Raw genomic sequence first — 18,207 nt, 5'->3', positions numbered from 1 at the left:
CCAGTTCATAGATGAGGAGGCCAGGCCCCAGGGAGCACCTCCCAAATATTAAAGGGGCCCAGCCTGGGAGGGAACACAGGAGCCTGGCCTTGAGGCTCCCCAGCTCCTAAGCTGTTGTCTGTATTCCTCTCAACAGCTCAGGGCACCTTGAGGGGTACCCCCAGGTAGGTGGCATGGATGTTTAGTTCCAGGTAGCAGTGAGGCCTCACCGTGAAGGGACCACATGTCGGCATGTGCTGTTGCTGGGACGGGCAGGATCGGGCGGCCAGGCCCCAGAGGACGGGGTTTGCCGTCTTAGAGCATCTCAGCGGCCCCTGTGACCCCAGCTTCTCACTTGTGAGGAGCTTGGAGGCATTTGGGGACCTTCTCAGCCACTCAACCCAGCCTCTGTATCTGGAAACAACTTGACCACCTGGGGAGGGCAGAATTCCTGCAGAGCAGCCTGGAGAGAGCAGAGGGCCCACTTCTGTGAGGGGTGGAGAGGTGCGCCCCTCTTGAAGGGGAAAGTCCCACGGAGCCGCAGTGCCGGCTTCAGTGTTTTAACTGAAGTGTTACTAAGGTTACTTGGATACACACATAATGGAAAACTCTTACGTTTTTGGTCTTACACAACTGTAAAGCTAACACATACAGCCAGTGCTCAACTTAACGACCACAGTCGGGCCCGCGGAACGGTCGTAACAGGATTTGGTCGTAAGTTGAGTAGGCTATATGTACAGTTGAAATGGTGCACGCGGAGATGGTAGTGCTGCCGGAAGCTGGTCTGCACTGTCGTACGCCCAGCTGGGCAACGTTTGCGCTGCCAGACGCAGAGCAGTCGTGGCTAGCGATTGTGGTCGTAAAGTCAAATGGTCGTAAGTTGCATAGGTGGTAAGTCGATCAATACCTGTAAAGGTTAAATACAACCGAAGCCAAAATCCCCGGATAGCGTCAACCATTAATCATGACTTTGCCGAGACTCCTTGCCTCGTGGAGTGGATGAACACGCAGGGTTACTAGAGGGCTCTGTCTGCCTCTGCCCCCCTGTGTGGGAGGGCTCACCTCTTTCTCTTTTGCGGCCTCGGAGAGGCATAATATGAGAGGAAACTTCTTATATTAGAGGAATTGGCTCACTTGATGGAGTCTGAGAAGTCCTATGATAGGTTGCAAGGTGTAGAACCAGGAAAGCCGAGGGCAGAGCTCAGGCCAAGTACTAAGGCCCCAGAGCCTGGGGTGGGGGTAGGGTGGTGAGCAGCAAGTCCCAGAGTCCAAAGGCCAGAGGACGTGGAGCTCTGATGCCTGAGGGCAGGAAAAGAGCAACCTAGCTCCAGAAGAAAGAAGCCTGAGTTCCTATTTCCTTAGCTCTATGTTCCAGCAGGGACCCAGCCCATTGGATGGTGTGGGCCTGCACTGAGGGAGGATCTTCCCCACCCAGGCCACGGCTCTCAGGCTCTCACGCTGGTCCCCTCTGGAAGCAACCACACAGATGCACTGGGGCAGCCCAGCCATTCACAGATACCAGGCCGCCTGCATTTCCCTTCCGGGAGAAGAGGGCCAGGCTCTGCACCTGCAGCAGCACTTAAAATACACAATTTTCCCCCTCCGGGCATCTAGGTATCCCTGAGTCCAATCAAGTAGACACCTAAATCGTCTGTCACACTCAGTAGGGGAAGCAGGCCCCAGGTGCCTGTGCTGCATGTGGCGTTCTCATGCCTGAGCCTCACAGGCAGCTCCTTCATTGTCATTTTGTTCCAGATCAGGACAGAACAATGTGGCCACTGACTGATTTTCTCTTCCTCTCATCCCTCCACAGACTGCGGCCCTCAGTGTCACAACGTGGCCTTGGCTTGTCTGCCACAGCGGGAGCTCAGCCAGCCCTGGGCCAGCACTCCGAGAGGTGGAAGGGGCTCCGCCACCTCTGGGGAGCAGCAGCCTTCAGCTGTTCTGAGCTTGAGGCAAGAGAAGAGAAGCATCTCTTGCATCTGTGCTCCCGGGGGCCTTTTCAGCTTTGCAGTGGTTCGTGGGAAGAGATTCCTCCCAGAGGGGCATAGACTGCCACCAGGACTGACCCTGGCCTCGCAGAGAAGGACACTTGCAAGCCTTGAGATTACCTTTTTGGCAGGTCCTGGACTGGGGCCGGGCAAGGAGGAGCCCTGCATGGGCTTCAGGGCCCGCGGCACTGCCGGCACAGCCCGCTCCTCCCGGCCCACCCTGCTGGGGCTGGATTACCATCTGTAGATGGTGTCCCAGGCATGGGAAACCAGGTCTCAGGTTGAGACCAGAAAGGTGATGAGAAGAGAACCCGGGACAGATTTTATAAGGGGCAGAAATTCTGCAGGGGGCCTCAGTGACGTCCACAAGGCCTTATTAGCAAGGGACACCCAGACCTCCAAGGTCTGCAGAGCCCTCCCACAAAGCTGTAAGTCCCAGCCCACCCACTCAGGGCCTTGACCAGTGTCGTGGCCCGGTGGGGACACATGCTCGTGCCCACTCACCGGAGCTGGGCCTGTGGCAGAGTCAAGGTTCCAAGTACCCTCGGGGACCTCCCCTCAGAGCCCACCCTGAGAGGCAGCAGTGACTCCCATCGCTGCTGCCAGCAGCACTGGGGGCTCCTTCTCAGCAGACCGCGCCAAGACCAGGAGCAGCTGCAAGTTGGAGACAGCAGAGAGACCCTAGGGTGTGCCCTGCAGATGGCACGAGGGCCACATCCGTCTCGTGTGGAGGACAGTGGCGGCCTCATCCTCCTCTTTGGTCTTGGGCCCTGTCTGCTCCCTGAGCTCCAGGATAAGAACGGCCCCGAGAGACCTGCCGAACACTCTTCATTGCTGTCACCTCCTCAGTCACTGGGGTCCCTCACACCTGGGCCGTGGGGAGGTTGGCGCCTGTCAGTGACTATCCTCACGCCTCTTGTCTACTCCAAGCCACCATTTGAGGGGGCGGAGGTGTTGGTGTCCTGGCAGGGGGCTGGGCAGGGTGTCCACACCTGTGGCTTCTCAGGCATCTGCAGTGTGAACACTGCTTGGCTGGCTCAGGATTAGGGCAGCAGTGGGGGCTGTGCCAGAAAGCAGTTACTTAAGCAGCCCCGACTGTCCCCATGCCTTGGTGTGGGTCCTGGAGGCCTCTTGGGGAGTGGGACCTTTGGGCAGGGTTTGCCCACTGATGCACTTCTGCTGTGGGGCGCAGGTTACGTGGGACCCTTGGACCCTATAGACCCAGCAGACCCCACCTGAAGACCCTTGGCTGTGGTCCCAGGGCATGGCTCTGCTGCAGGGAGGGCGCCTGGACTGTATCTTGGTTGAGATAAAGCACACTTCTCACATAGCACAAAGGACGTGCCATGGTGCTTTCCCCAAAGTTGTATTGCTTTTGTTAGTTTTTTAACTTAATAAAAAGAGTTGAGAAGTTTCTTTGCCTGCCTTGTATGCTGGGCTCAGTCTTGGAGACGTGGCTGTTGTCTGACTTGGGTTCTGTCCCACCAGCCAAGGCTCAAAGCCTGCCTGCTGGCATCTGCTCCTCCTGAGCTGGGAAGTGGGGGCCCACTCAGATGAGAGCTCCCCCGCCCCCAGTTCCTGTGCCTCCTGAAATTACTTTAGAAGCCACAAAGTTGATTGATGTGGAGAGTCCTGATCTTCTCTGCCTCTCCTCCTGAGAGCAGTTCTCTTCTGGAAACTGGTAAATACAAGCTGGGAATGTAATTCCACCCATTCGAAAAGGTAGATCCCCCAGTCAATGCTCCTTTATCTGAAAATAACCCACGTGCAATTCACAGGGATGAGATGGCTCCAGGAGGCAGCTTCTTGGTCGCAGCACCATTTGCACCTGTTGGTTGTGCCGTGGGCCCTGGTCTACCTGCCCTCCTTGTGCATTTTCATAGTCACCATGAACCTCGAGAGCTCAAGCGTATGCCCACAGGTAAACATCGTGTTCTGTATTTTGTGGTCTGACCTTCAGGCACCCCTCAGACAGCAGGCAGCCCAAGAGGTCATGCTGTGGCACGGCCTGGGTGCAGGGTGGCTGTGCTGTGAACAGGAACCCGGAGGTGCCCCGGAACGGTGACTCTCAGTGGTGGCTTCTGTGGTGGTCAGTGGCATGCCAGCCCACCAAATCCAAATGGCGCTTTCACAGTGTAAGAAGTGCTTCAGATGCTAACGTATGGGCCTGAGGTCACATTCCTTAGAAAATGGAATGATCTTGCCGGGCGCGGTGGCTCAAGCCTGTAATCCCAGCACTTTGGGAGGCCGAGGCGGGTGGATCACGAGGTCGAGAGATCGAGACCATCCTGGTCAACATGGTGAAACCCCGTCTCTACTAAAAGTGCAAAAAATTAGCTGGGCATGGTGGCACGTGCCTGTAATCCCAGCTACTCAGGAGGCTGAGGCAGGAGAATTGCCTGAACCCAGGAGGCGGAGGTTGCGGTGAGCCGAGAATGCGCCATTGCACTCCAGCCTGGGTAACAAGGGCGAAACTCTGTCTCAAAAAAAAAAAAAAGAAAATGGAATGATCTTGAGTGAGTGGGTGTGTCTCAGCGGTGAGTATGGTGCATGCGCATACTCCACCAGCCCCTCCCGGGCTACCCCTAGGCGCAGCCCGGGAGCGGCATCCTGGGGCTCGCCTGGCACTGTCCGCTGGCAGCAGTGCTGGGGATCACAGGTGAATGCCACCGCTTCCACACAGCGCTGAGCTCGGCCCTCCGGGAACCCGATGCCAGGAGTTGGCTCCAGCTGGAGTCCTGTGAGTATAGCTCAGACAGCAGCAGAGGCGACATTCCTGTCACGCAGTCACAGGGTGAGTGTGAGCCCCGGCCGGACAGTCACAGGACCAGTGTGAGCTGGCCGCGGCCCACGGGGTTCCACATTGCACCCCACCTCCTCTCTCCCTGCCCCACCATCTTCCATGCGAGGCAGCGGTTTCCTGGTCCACCCTGGCGATCCCAGCCCTGGCTACCCCATTTGCGTTCCAGTTGCACACATAGCTTCTGCATTCTCCCACGGACTAGAATTCAGTCACATCCACCCCTGACTGCAAGAGGACTGGGAAGTGTCCTGAGGAGACTCCAGGATTCCAGCGCCAAGTAAAAGGAGCATGGACGTTAAGACGGCAGCCTCTTCCTTTACATGCTAGGTCAGGGGTTGGAACCTGGGCACACCGCCTGCCTCCCGCTTCTCTGAGAGCATGCAGAGCCGCCGTCCGCCGAGAGCCTGGCTCTGTGCTGCCAACATTGGTCAGACCCGCACCGTGTGCTGCCCACTGGCCCGCACTTTGTGTAATTAGCTCCTTTAGCCCTCACAGTGACCCCCGGAGGTAGACATTCTTGTCCTCACCTTGTTGATGAGGAAATGGGCCCAGAGGTCACTGTAACTTGCCTAAGGTCTCACACTAGTAGGAGGAAGAGAAGTGGGCAGCACAGTTGAAATTGACAGAATGTGGACTCTGGAGCTAGGCCCACTTGGGCTTGGGTTCAAGCTCTGTGTATGTACAAGCTTGGTTAAACCACTTGATTTGCTGATAGAGGCTTAACAATGGCAGGGTTAAGAGATGAGGTCAAGTTCTGTAAAGCACTAAACACCATGACCAGTGCCCAGACAGTCCTTTACAGGGGAAGAATGGCCACCTCATTGCAGTAGTGGAAGTGGGATTGAAACCAAGCCGCATGCTCCGTTGTGGGGGCTGGGAGGGGAGTCGCTTCCAGTCATTCCCCAGCAGGCCCGGGTCCATGTTCCTTGGCCTCCCAGGGGTCAGACTGAGTCTGGGATGCGGCTTCGGGGAGGGAGAAGGTGCGCTCCCCGTCAGTGCTGGGGCGAGGTCTCCCTGGAAACCTCGGTCCCAAGATGGCCAGTGCAGCTTTCCTGGATCGTGCCTGATGCAGGAGAGAAAACGGGCCATCTCAGTGGCTTTAGCATCCTGAGAACCTGCCTGCGGGCACTACTGAGTTGCCAAGGCCAAGGAGAGGGTAGCCAACTGCCTCCTCCACCCAGCTGCTCAGCCAGGTTTCCCAGCCTTCAAAGGGCCCTTCTTTGCCCAGGAACGGACAAGAATGAGCCCAAAGTCATCCACCTCAAGGGTGTGTGGCAACCACCCGGGCCGTAAATCACTGGGAAAAGAAGCAACCTCTTCAGACGCAGCTGTCTGTAATGAGCGCGGCTTGGAAAGCGCCTCAGTTCTTCTGCATCATCAATGGGAAGATACTGTGCAGAGTAAGAAACTTGCATACCCCACCTATCAAGTCCGTTCCAGCCCCGGCCCCAATCCCAGCCCCCATGGATTCACCCAGCCTCTCTCCTTCAGGAGGCAGAAATGGTCTCTCATAACTTGGAGAGGTGATTGGCCCCCAGCTGCTCTCCTGCCTTCAGGCCCAGCCCTACTCGTTCTGCAGCTTGTCCTACCCACAGCGACCTGCAGAGGTTCAGGCCCTGCCCCGGGAGCCAGGGTGAGTCGGCTGAATTTCCCACGATGGGCACAGTATTGTCCTGCATTTTCACTTGCCCGGTTGGGCTTTGGGATGTGGCTCTGCCTCATTAAGGGTCAAGGAAAAGCCTAGAAGAGACCACAGTCTTCTTAACTTGGGATTTGGGATCAAATGCAGGGGGTCCATGCACTTGGGTGGGGAAAAAATGACATCTTTCTTTTTTTAAATATATAGATATTTTATTACACTTTAGGTTCTGGGGTACATGTGCAGATCATGCAGGATTGTTGCATAGGTACATACATGGCAAGGTGGTTTGCTGCCTCCATCCCCCTGTCACCTATATCTGGCATTTCTCCCCATACTAGCCTCCCCATCATCTCCATCTTCCACTGTCCCTCCTTTATTCCCCCACAACAGACCCCAGTTTGTGATGCTCCCCTCCTTGTGCCCATGTGTTCTCATTGTTCAACACCTGCCTATGAGTGAGGACATGCAGTATTTGATTTTCTGTTCTTGTGTCAGTTTGCTGAGAATGATGGTTTCCAGATTCACCCATGTCCCTACAAAGGACATGAACTCATCATTTTTCATGACTGCATAGTATTCCATGGTGTATATGTGCCACATTTTCCTTGTCCAGTCTATCGTTGATGGGCATTTAGGTTGATTCCAGGTTTTTGCTACTGTAAACAGTGCTGCAATGAACATACATGTGCATGTGTCTTTATAACAGAATGATTTATAATCCTTTGGGTATATACCCTGTAATGGGATTGCTGGGTCAAATGGAATTTCGATTTCTGGATCCTTGAGGAATCGCCACACTGTCTTCCACAATGGTTGAACTAATTTACACTCCCACCAACAGTGTAAAAGTGTTCCTATTTCTCCACATCCTCTCCAGCATCTGTTGTCTACAGATGTTTTAATGATCGCCATTCTAACTGGTGTGAGATGGTATCTCGATGTGGTTTTGATTTGCATTTCTCTAATAACCAGTGGTGATGAGCATTTTTTCATATGTTTGTTAGCCTCATAAATGCTTCTTTTGAAAAGTGTCTGTTCATATTCTTCACCCACTTTTGAATGGGTTTGTTTTTTCTTGTAAATCTGTTTTAGTTCTTTGTAGATTCTGGATATTAGCCCTTTGTCAGATGGGTAGATTGCAAACATTTTTTCCCATTCTGTTAGTTGTTGGTTCACTCTAATGATTGTTTCTTTTGCTGTGCAGAAGCTCTGGAGTTTAATTAGATCCCATTTGTCTAATTTGGCTTTTGTTGCCAATGCTTTTGGTGTTTTAGTCATGAAGTCCTTGCCTGTGCCTATGTCCTGAATGGTTTTGCCTAGGTTTTCTTCTAGGGTTTTTATGGTATTAGGTCTGATGTTTAAGTCTTTAATCCATCTGGAGTTAATTTTAGTGTAAGGTGTCAGGAAGGGGTCCAGTTTCTGCTTTCTGCACATGGCTAGCCAGTTTCCCCAACACCATTTATTGAACAGGAATCTTTTCCACATTGCTTGTTTTTGTCAGGTTTGTCAAAGATCAGACAGTTGTAGATGTGTGGCGTTGCTTTCGAGGCCTCTGCTCTGTTCCATTGCTCTATGTCTCTGTTTTGGTACCAGTACTGTGCTCTTTTGATTACTGTAGCCTTGTAGGATAGTTTGAAGTCAGATAGTGTGATGCCTCCTGCTTTGTTCTTTTTGCTTAGGATTGTCTTGGCTATGCGGGCTCTCTTTTGGTTCCATATGAAGTTTAAGGTGGTTTTTTTTTCCAGTTCTGTGAAGAGGGTCATAGGTAGCTCGATGGGAATAGCATTGAACCTGTAAATTACTTTGGGCAGTGTGGCCATTTTCATGATATTGATTCTTCCTAACCATGAGCATGGAATGTTTCTCCATCTGTTGTGTCCTCTCTTATTTCCTTAAGCAGTGGTTTGTAGTTCTCCTTGAAGAGGTCCTTTACATCCTTTGTTAGTTGTATTCCTAGATATTTTATTCTCTTTGTAGCAATTGTGAATGGCAGTTCATTCTTGATTTCGCTTTCTTTAAGTCTGTAATTGGTGTATAGGAATGCTTGTGATTTCTGCACATTGATTTTGTATCCTGAGACTTTGCTGAAGTTGCTTATGAGTTTCAGGAGATTCTGGGCTCAGACGATGGGGTCTTCTAGATACACAATCATGTCGTCTGTAAATAGAGGTAATTTTGCTTCCTCCTTTCCTAATTGAATACCCTTTATTTCTTTTTCTTGCCTGATTGCTCTGGCTGGAACTTCCAATACTATATTGAATAGTAGTGTTGAGAGAGGGCATCCTTGTCTAGTGCCAGATTTCAAAGGGAATGCTTCCAACTTTTTGCCCATTCAGTATGATATTGGCTGTGGGTTTGTCATAAATAGCTTTTATTATTTTGAGATACATTCCGTCGATACCTAGTTTATTGAGAGTTTTTAGCATAAAGGGCTGTTGAATTTTGTTAAAGGCCTTCTCTGCATCTACTGAGATAATCATGTGTTTTTTGTCTTTGTCTCTGTTTATGTGGTGCATTATGTCTGTAGACTTGTGTATGTTAAACCAGCCTTGCATCCCCAGGATGAAGCCTACTTGATCGTGATGGATAAGCTTTTTGATGTGCTGTTGCAATCGATTTGCCAGTATTTTATTGAAGATTTTTGCCTCTATGTTCATCATGGATATTGGCCTGAAGTTTTCTTTTTTTGTTGAGTCTCTGCCAGGTTTTGGTATCAGGATGATGATGGTCTCATAAAATGATTTGGGAAGGATTCCCTCTTTTTGGATTTTTGGAATAGTTTCAGAAGGAGTGGTACCAGCTCTTCTTTGTATGTCTGATAGAATTCGGCTGTGAACCCATCTGGACCTGGGCTTTCTTTGGTTGGTAGGCTATTAATTGCTGCCTCAACTTCAGCCCTTGTTATTAGTCTATTCAAGGTTTCAGCTTCTTCCTGGTTTAGGCTTGGGAGGTTGCAAGTGTCCAGGAGTTTGTCCATTTCTTCCAGGTTTACTGGTTTGTGTGCATAGAGTTGTTTGTTTTAATCTCTGATGGTAGTTTGTATTTCTGTGGAATCAGTGGCGATATCCTCTTTATCGTTTTTTTATTGCTTCTATCTGATTCTTCTCTCTTTTTGATTAATCTGACTAGCAGTCTGTCTATTTTGTTGATCTTTTCAAAAAACCAGCTCCTGGATTTATTGATTTTTTTTTTGAAGGTTTTTTTGTGTCTCTGTCTCCTTCAGTTCTGCCCTGTTCTTAGTTATTTCATGTCTTTTGCTAGCTTTTGAGTTTTTTTAATCTTGCTCCTCTAGCTCTTTCAATTTTGATGATAGGGTGTCAATTTTAGATCTCTCCTTGCTTCTCATGTGGGCATTTATTGCTATATATTTTCCTCTAGAGACTGCTTTAAATGTGTCCCATAGATTCTGGTATGTTGTGTCTTTGTTCCCGTTGGTTTCAAAGAACATCTTTATTTCTGCCTTCATTTCATTGTTTATCCAGTCAACATTAAAGAGCCAGTTGTGCCGGGTGCGGTGGCTCAAGCCTGTAATCCCAGCACTTTGGGAGGCCGAGGCGGGTGGATCACAAGGTCAAGAGATCGAGACCATCCTGGTCAACATGGTGAAACCCCGTCTCTACTAAAAATACAAAAAAAATAGCTGGGCATGGTGGTGCGTGCCTGTAATCCCAGCTACTTAGGAGGCTGAGGCAGGAGAATTGCCTGAGCCCAGGAGGCGGAGGTTGCGGTGAGCCGAGATCGCGCCATTGCACTCCAGCCTGGGTAACAAGAGCGAAACTCTGTCTCAAAAAAAAAAAAAAAAAAAAAAAAAGCCAGTTGTTCAGTTTCCATGAAGTTGCATGGTTCTGAGTTAGTTTCTTAATCCCGAATTCTAATTTGATTGCACGGTGGTCTGAGAGACTTGTTTGTTATGATTTCCATACTTTTGCATTTATTTCCAATTATGTGGTCAATTTTAGAGTAGGTGTGATGTGCTGAGAGAAATGTATATTCTGTGGATTTGGGATGGAGAGCTCTGTAGATGTCTATTGGTTTGCTTGGTCCAGATCTGAGTTCAAGTCCTGGATATCCTTGTTAATCTGCTGTCTCATTGATCTGTCTAATATTGACAGTGGAGTGTTAAAGACTCTCACTATTATTATGTGGGAGTCTAAGTCTCTTTGTGGGTCGTTAAGAATTTGCTTTATGTATCTGGGTGCTCCTGTATTGGGAGCATATATATTTAGGATCATTAGCTCTTCTTGTTGCATTGATTCTTTTACCATTATGTAATGTCCTTCTTTGTCTCTTTTGATCTTTGTTGGTTTAAAGTCTTTTATCAGAGACTAGAATTGCAACTCCTGATTTTTTTTTGCTCTCCATTTGCTTGGTAAATCTTCCTTCATCCCTTTGAGCCTCTGTGTGTCCTTCCATGTGAGATGGGTTTCCTAGATACAGCACACTGATGGGTTTGCCTTTTCATCCAATTTGCTGGTCTGTGTCTTTTGATTGGAGCATTTAGCCCATTTACATTTAAGGTTAATATTGTTTTGTGTGAATTTGATCCTGCCATTTTGATGCTAGCTGGTTGTTTTACCCATTAGTTGACCCAGTTTCTTCATTGTGTCGATGCTCTTTACCATTTGGTATGTTTGTGGTTTTGTTTATAGAGGTATAGTTAGAACAGCCTCGGTAATGGCTATCTGCCTCAGTAATGGCAGCCTACCTTCGTAATGGCAGACTGCCTCGGTAATGGCAGACTGCCTTGACACCTTTATTTTCACTAACCTCTGACTGATGTTTAGCATCTTCTTCACCTACGGATGTAGGCGACACTCCCACTGATATCATCTGCCCCAGTAGCTTTGTCTCTCTGGATATTTTCACGTAACATTATAGTTGTAGATATCTTGAAATAATTACACTCATTTACTATCTCCAAATTACAGTTTTAGAGCAGCCAAGAGATGTTGTTACTTAATGTATTAATAAAGGAGGACAGATTACTGCTATTAATGTCATAAACTTGGTTTTTAAAAATATTTGATAGGTGTTATGGCTTGAAATTTAATCCCCCAAAAATATTCGAATTGTAAATCCCAGTAGCTCAGAAAATGACCTTACTTGGAAATAGGGACTTTGCAAATGTAATTCATAAAGATGAGGTCATCCTAGGGTAGGGAGCCCCTAAATCAACATGACTGACAGGTGTCTGTATACGAAGGGGAGATGTGGACGCAGACGTGTAGGGAGAACCCCATGTGGAACCTGATTCTGCTGCCATGAGCTGAGGAACTCTCAGAAGCGAGAGAGGGAGGCCTGGAACAGACCCTTCCCTGGTGCCTTTGGAGGAACCATGGTCCTGCTGGCATCGTGATCCAGCCCCCAGGTGTGTGAGAGAATGCATTTCTGTTTAGCCCGCTCAGCTCTGGTCCTTTATTACAGCAGCCTAGTTAATTCATTACAGTAGGTTTCCTTTGCGAACCCCTGTGTTACATTTTCTGCATCTAAAGCCTTATGCTGAGCAGTACACAGATGTCACCGGCTGACCAGAGGTGTCGTTAGAAAGCCCTGTTTCCAAGTGAGCCGGAGGGCAGGGTCTGCAGAGGTCTTGAGGGGCTGCCCAGACCAGGTGCTGTGGGTCTTGGCTCGGTGGAAGGGAAGCCAGCGGCTGCAGGCTGGCCTGGAGCAAAGCTATCCCTTCCCTTCCTGGGGTGTGGATCCAGGAAGGGGCAGGTGCATGTAGCCGTGAGAAGAGCTCCGTGCTCGGGACTCAGAGTTGAGGTCTCCCTGGGAGGCTCGTGGCACTGCCTTGCTGGTGGGGAGCTTGGTCTGCTCCCCTGACCTCTGGTGCACACTCCAGGGACACCAGTCAGACCGGGCTGTGTGATCTGATGCTAGCACACTGCTTTGGTCCAGGTCTTACAGGCCAAGAGGAGCAGGGTCTGGGGCTCAAGATAGTCAGCCACCTTGAGCTGTCATGAGGTCAGCTATTCCGCAGGTGGCCTCTCACTGGGCCGCATCTGGCTTTGCCCCCATATGCAGCCACCCCCATGGGGGTCAATTCCAGCTTTTGGGGTGTGCCGGTGGTGATAAGCCCTATCACCAGGAACATCTTTGTACCCGTCAGTTTTTCTTCTTGCGTCAGTGCTGTAGGTGTCATAGTAGGTGTTGAGGTCGGAGTGCAATGCAGCTGATTGGGAAAGACAGCGGGCTTTGGGATCAGAGGGCACGGTCTTCACCGGAGGAACGCTGGCTTTGCAGCTCGGCTCAGCCCCAGATTCCATCTGTCATTGCCTGTGGCCAGCCGCCTGGCCTTGGGCAACATGTTTTGGGTGTGTGCAGCCACCTGCGTAATTTTTGCTTCCCCTTAAAAATGAACTGGGTTGTGGAGAGAGCTGGGAGTCAGGAGGACGCTGTGAGCATGTGTCCCTCTGTCCGGCATGCTCTCAGCCTCAGCCTTGTGGGGTGAGATCAAGGCATCCTTAGGATGCAGACCTTGGGCCCTCGAGCTGGCAGGGAGCTGGGTGTCACCTGGAACCCTGCCAAAGGCTGCTGCCTCTGTAGTTTAGGGCTTTCTCTCTCCCAAATGCAACGTGGGGAGGGGGGGACACACTGGAGCCAAGCCAGCTGTGTGCAAACAGCAGCTCTTCTTCTACTTAGTGGCCTTCGTTGGGAAGGTCTCTCTGCTCCTGTAACTTCATTTCCTCATTCGTAACAAAGACAAATGAAACAGATAATATTGCCTGTTGTAAGGATTGAACTAAATCAGGTAAAGAGGCTACTAGACTTCCGTCAGCAATGTCCATTTCCTTTGCCCCATATATGTTTCCAAATTGTGTGTGTGTGTGTGTGTGTGTGTGTGTGTGTGTGTGTGTGTATGTTAAGAAACATTAACTAGAAAGAAGAGAGCAGTCTAGCTTTTCTGGGGAGTTGAAGGCAGTTTCATTAAAAATATGTTTCTGGCCAGGCATGGTGGCGCTCAGCACTTTGGGAGGCTAAGGCAGGTGGATCACTGGAGATCAGGAGTTCTTCAAGACCAGCCTGGCCAACGTGGTGAACCCCCACGCTCCCTCCCCTATGGTGGCATGCACCTGTCCCAGCTACTACTCAGGAGGCTGAGGCAGGAGAATCACTTGAACCCAGGAGACAGAGGTTGCCATGAGCCAAGATCATACCAACCACTGTCCTCCAGCCTGGGTGATAGAGTAAGACTCTGTCTCAGAAAAAAAACAAACCACAAAAAGGTTTCCCCGTTAGCCCTGGCTTCCAGGAAGCCCAGAGCCCACCAGGAGCTTCCTCACAGAGGTGTGTCGTCCCTCCTGTTGGCATGAATGGTCTGTCCTCCTTCCATGACTTGGAATTGTGTGAGCCACCTCAGAGAAATGGTTACTGCAATGACAGTGTGCAGAGGACCTCTGCTGCTTCTTGGAAAGCGCGTAGAGTCTTAAGAAACTTTCTGTGACTTCCTGATTTTCCGACTTCTGTCTTCGGGAGGCTGATTGCCTCCGGGAAGACTGAATTCCTGTGTTGTATTGGTGGCGACAGTCACTCCCAGGTCCAAGCTTCAGTCTGGTGGTTGAAAGAACACTGATGTGGTCGGGTGCTGAGCACAGGGTCAGGCGGTTGCCCAGCAGATCTTCCCCAGGCAACCTAGAATGTCACTGGGCATGAGCTGTGTTTGTCCAGGCTTGTCTGAGCTAGAGTCAGGGCTAGCGGGTGAGGAAGTGTTTCTCTGTCTTCTCAGGTAAAAGCCATGGCTTCAAATGCTTGTGGTGATGGAGAAAGAGCAGGAAGACACCAGGGCCCCACCTTCCTTGGGGGAAGTGGTCTGGCACACAGGGCTCCCGGCACAGAGGGGCTTCGTGATGGGCCCCAGGCTCGGTGAGTCCTAAGGAACCCGTCTGGGATCTGGGGATGCACTTTCCCAAAACTGTGCCTCTGCCCATGCTGTTCCTCCTCCTCTGCCTTTCTTCCTCAATCACTCTTCTTTCATTTCACAAAAGGAGGCCAGGCGCGGTGGCTCACACCTGTAATTCCAACACTTTGGGAGGCAAGGTGGTTGGATCACGAGGTCAGGAACTCAAGACTAGCTTGGCCTGCGTGGTGAAACCCCATCTCTACTAAAAATACAAAAAATAGCCAGGTATGGTGGTGCGCGCCTGTAATTCTAGCTACTCAGGAGGCTGAGGCAGGAGAATTGCTTGAGCCCTGGAGGTGGAGGTTGCAGTGAGCTGAGATCTCACCACAGCACTCCAGCCTGGGCAACAGAGAGAGAGACTACGTCTCAAAAAAAAAAAGTCAACTGTTCTTTCTCCCCTCCTGAAACTCATTATGGTGCATTGCTCATGGTGTGAAAACATTTAGAGCGCCAAATGGACGTGGTAGGGTTGGGCAGCATGAGGGAAAGGTGGATTGCAAAGCATATGGTTGTTAAAGAGGACAGCGCCTTTTGGAATTATTCAACTGAGAAGCACATGGCAAGGTTTCATATCTTTGTGTGTCCATCTGCTCACCTGTCTGTCCATCCACCCATGCACCCACCCATGTACCCATCCACCTGCCCACGCACCCACTCATCAAACTACCCACCATTCATCCATCCACCCATCCACCTGTCCATCCATCCATCCATCCATCCGTCCATCCACCCATCCACCCATCCACCCATCCACCCATCCACCTGTCCATCCATCCACCCATCCATCTCTCCACCCATCCATCCATTCATCCATCCACCGATCCACCTGTCCATCCATCCATCCGTCTCTCCACCCATACACCTGTCCACCCATCCATCTATTCATCCATCTACCCATCCATCCATCCATCTCTCCACCCATCCATCCACCTGTCCATCCATCCATCCATCCATCCATCCACCCATCCACCCATCCACCTGTCCATCCATCCACCCATCCATCCATTCATCCATCCACCGATCCACCTGTCCATCCATCCATCCGTCTCTCCACCCATACACCTGTCCACCCATCCATCTATTCATCCATCTACCCATCCATCCATCCATCTCTCCACCCATCCATCCACCTGTCCATCCATCCATCCATCCATCCATCCATCCATCCATCCACCCATCCACCCATCCACCTGTCCATCCATCCACCCATCCATCCATTCATCCATCCACCGATCCACCTGTCCATCCATCCATCCGTCTCTCCACCCATACACCTGTCCACCCATCCATCTATTCATCCATCTACCCATCCATCCATCCATCTCTCCACCCATCCATCCACCTGTCCATCCATCCATCCATCCATCCATCTCTATACCCATCCATCCACCTATCCACCTGTCCATCCATCCATCTCTCCACCGATCCATCCACCCATCCATCCATCTCTCCACCCATCCACCTGTCCATCCATCCATCTCTCCACCCATCCACCTGCCCACGCACCCACTCATCAGCCTACCCACCATTCACCCATCCACCCATCCACCTGTCCATCCATCCATCCATCCATCCATCCATCTCTCCACCCATCCATCCACCCATCCACCTGTCCATCCATCCATCCATCCACCCATCCACCTGTCCATCTCTCCACCCATCCATCCATTCATCCATCCACCGATCCACCTGTCCATCCATCCATCCATCTCTCCACCCATACACCTGTCCACCTATCCATCTATTCATCCATCTACCCATCCATCCATCCATCTCTCCACCCATCCATCCACCTGTCCATCCATCCATCCATCCATCTCTATACCCATCCATCCACCCATCCACCTGTCCATCCATCCATCCATCTCTCCACCAATCCATCCACCCATCCATCCATCTCTCCACCCATCCACCTGTCCATCCATCCATCTCTCCACCCATCCACCTGTCCATCCATCCATCCACCCATCTCTCCACCCATCCACCTGTCCATCCATCCATCCACCCATCTCTCCACCCATCCACCTGTCCATGCATCCATCCATCTCTCTACCCATCCACCTGTCCCATCCATCCATCCACCCACCCATCCACCCACCCACCCATCCATTCCTCCATCTCTCCACCCATCCACCTGTCCATCCATCCACCCATCCTTCCATCCATCTCTCCACCCATCCATCTATTCATCCATCCCCCCATCCACTTGTCCATCTATCCATCTCCACCCATCCACCCATCTCTCCACCCATCCACCTATCCATCCATCCATCCATCCATCCATCCATCTATTCATCCATCCACCCATCCATCTATCCACCTGTCTACCCATCCATCCATCTTTCCACCTATCCACCTTTCCATCCATCCCTCCATCCATCTCTCCACCCATCTACCTGTCCATCCATCTCTCCACCCATCCATCTATTCATCCATCCACCATCCACTTGTCCATCTCTCCACCCATCCATTCGTGTATTCATCCATCCCATCTAGTCATTCATCTTACCTCCCTCCCTATTAAGTCATACTTCAGAAGTGAGATTAGTTATTTATTTGTCACTAAACATTTTTAGTTGTCAACTAACATTTTAATTTAGATTTTAAAAACAAAAACTTTTTTAGTGGAAATTGAATTCTGAACTGGCCAATCAATTTGTCAGGAAGTACTGGCTTTACTAATGAGGTTACATGGTGGCATTTTCTATACATTGAACAACTTAAACCTTCAGCCCTAAATATATTTGAAGCATGAAAATAATGTCCCAAATTATATACTCTGTAACAGTTACACCTGTGATACCGTTTGAGAGACAGACATCAAACCCTGCGAAAGGTACACGGTTGTTCACATTTGTTTTGGGAGGACACATGAACCCAAAGTGCCGATCAGTGGCTGGGTCTTCCCTTCAGAGCCCAGCCCAGAGCTGGGTGTGGGATTTAGCTGGATTTCCGCTCTGCCTTTCAGGACGAGGTATGGCTGATGCCTTGATGTGGAAGAGGAAGCAGTGGCATCGAGCCCATGCCCACAGTTGGCCTGAGTCCTGCTCAGCACGTGTTGCCAACTCACGGCAGTGAGAATAGGCAGGAATTCCAGGAATGAGCTGGTTGGCCCTGGACTGGTTCCGACAGGCTCCCTGTCCTGGCAGAGGCTCCAAATCTGAGGTTCTTTCCAGAGGAGGTCACGCCAGGTGCAGCAACGGGGTTGTCAGTCTGTCTAAGGCAGGGACAGGAAGGGGGTGACCCTGTAGCCTGAAGCAGTTCAGTTGTCTCATTTTAAATAACCCTGCATGGAAGAAGCTAATGACATTATTGCATGGAAAATGCTATGTGACCGTCCCTCATAGAGTCAGTGACTTGGAAAGATGCTCATGATATAAAGTGGAGAAAGGCAGGATGACCCCATTATGTAAAATAGTGTGTATTTATAGCAGAGAGACTGGGAGGATGGACCACAGTGTGAACTGTGCTTATTTCTAGATGTTCACTGTAGGCAACTTTTAGAAACAGTCTTACTGAAATCTAATTGATGTACAAAGAAACTACACATACTTAAATTACATAGTTTTGTAGATTTTGACATCTGCCTATACCCATGAAACCTTCATCACAATCACAGTGACATGAAAGCTTCCTCACGTCCCTTTGTTAATTTGAATAAGTTTTATTGAGACATAACTCACATACCATACAATCCACCCCCTGAAAGGGGCGGCGTGGCTCACACCTGCAATCCCAGCGCTTTGGGAGGCCGAGGTGGGCAGATTACCTGAGGTCAGGTGTTTGAGACCAGCCTGACCAACATGACAAAACCCATCTCTACTAAAAATACAAAATTAGGCATGCATGGTGGTGTGTGCCTGTAATCTCATCTACTCAGGAGGCTGAGGCA

At 50.2% G+C, this 18,207-nt stretch overlaps 1 protein-coding gene across 3 annotated transcripts in view; it reads left to right on the top strand.

Moving 5' to 3' along the window:
* The window catches only part of KLHL25 (kelch like family member 25), a 41,862-nt gene extending 34,137 nt beyond the window's left edge, over window positions 1–7,725 (top strand). For 2 of the 3 annotated variants that reach the window (XM_039480099.2, XM_039480098.2), the window contains one exon: window positions 1,793–7,725. The gene's annotated coding sequence lies outside the window, so the exon portion shown is untranslated. The remainder of the gene's footprint in view (window positions 1–1,792) is intronic. The other variant, XR_012517827.1, reaches the window with a different exon arrangement.
* Window positions 7,726–18,207: the final 10,482 nt, after the last annotated feature.

Source organism: Saimiri boliviensis, chromosome 5 (assembly GCF_048565385.1).
Source record: "Saimiri boliviensis isolate mSaiBol1 chromosome 5, mSaiBol1.pri, whole genome shotgun sequence".
NCBI lineage: Eukaryota > Metazoa > Chordata > Mammalia > Primates > Cebidae > Saimiri > Saimiri boliviensis.
This window is presented reverse-complemented; position numbering and strand designations above follow the sequence as displayed.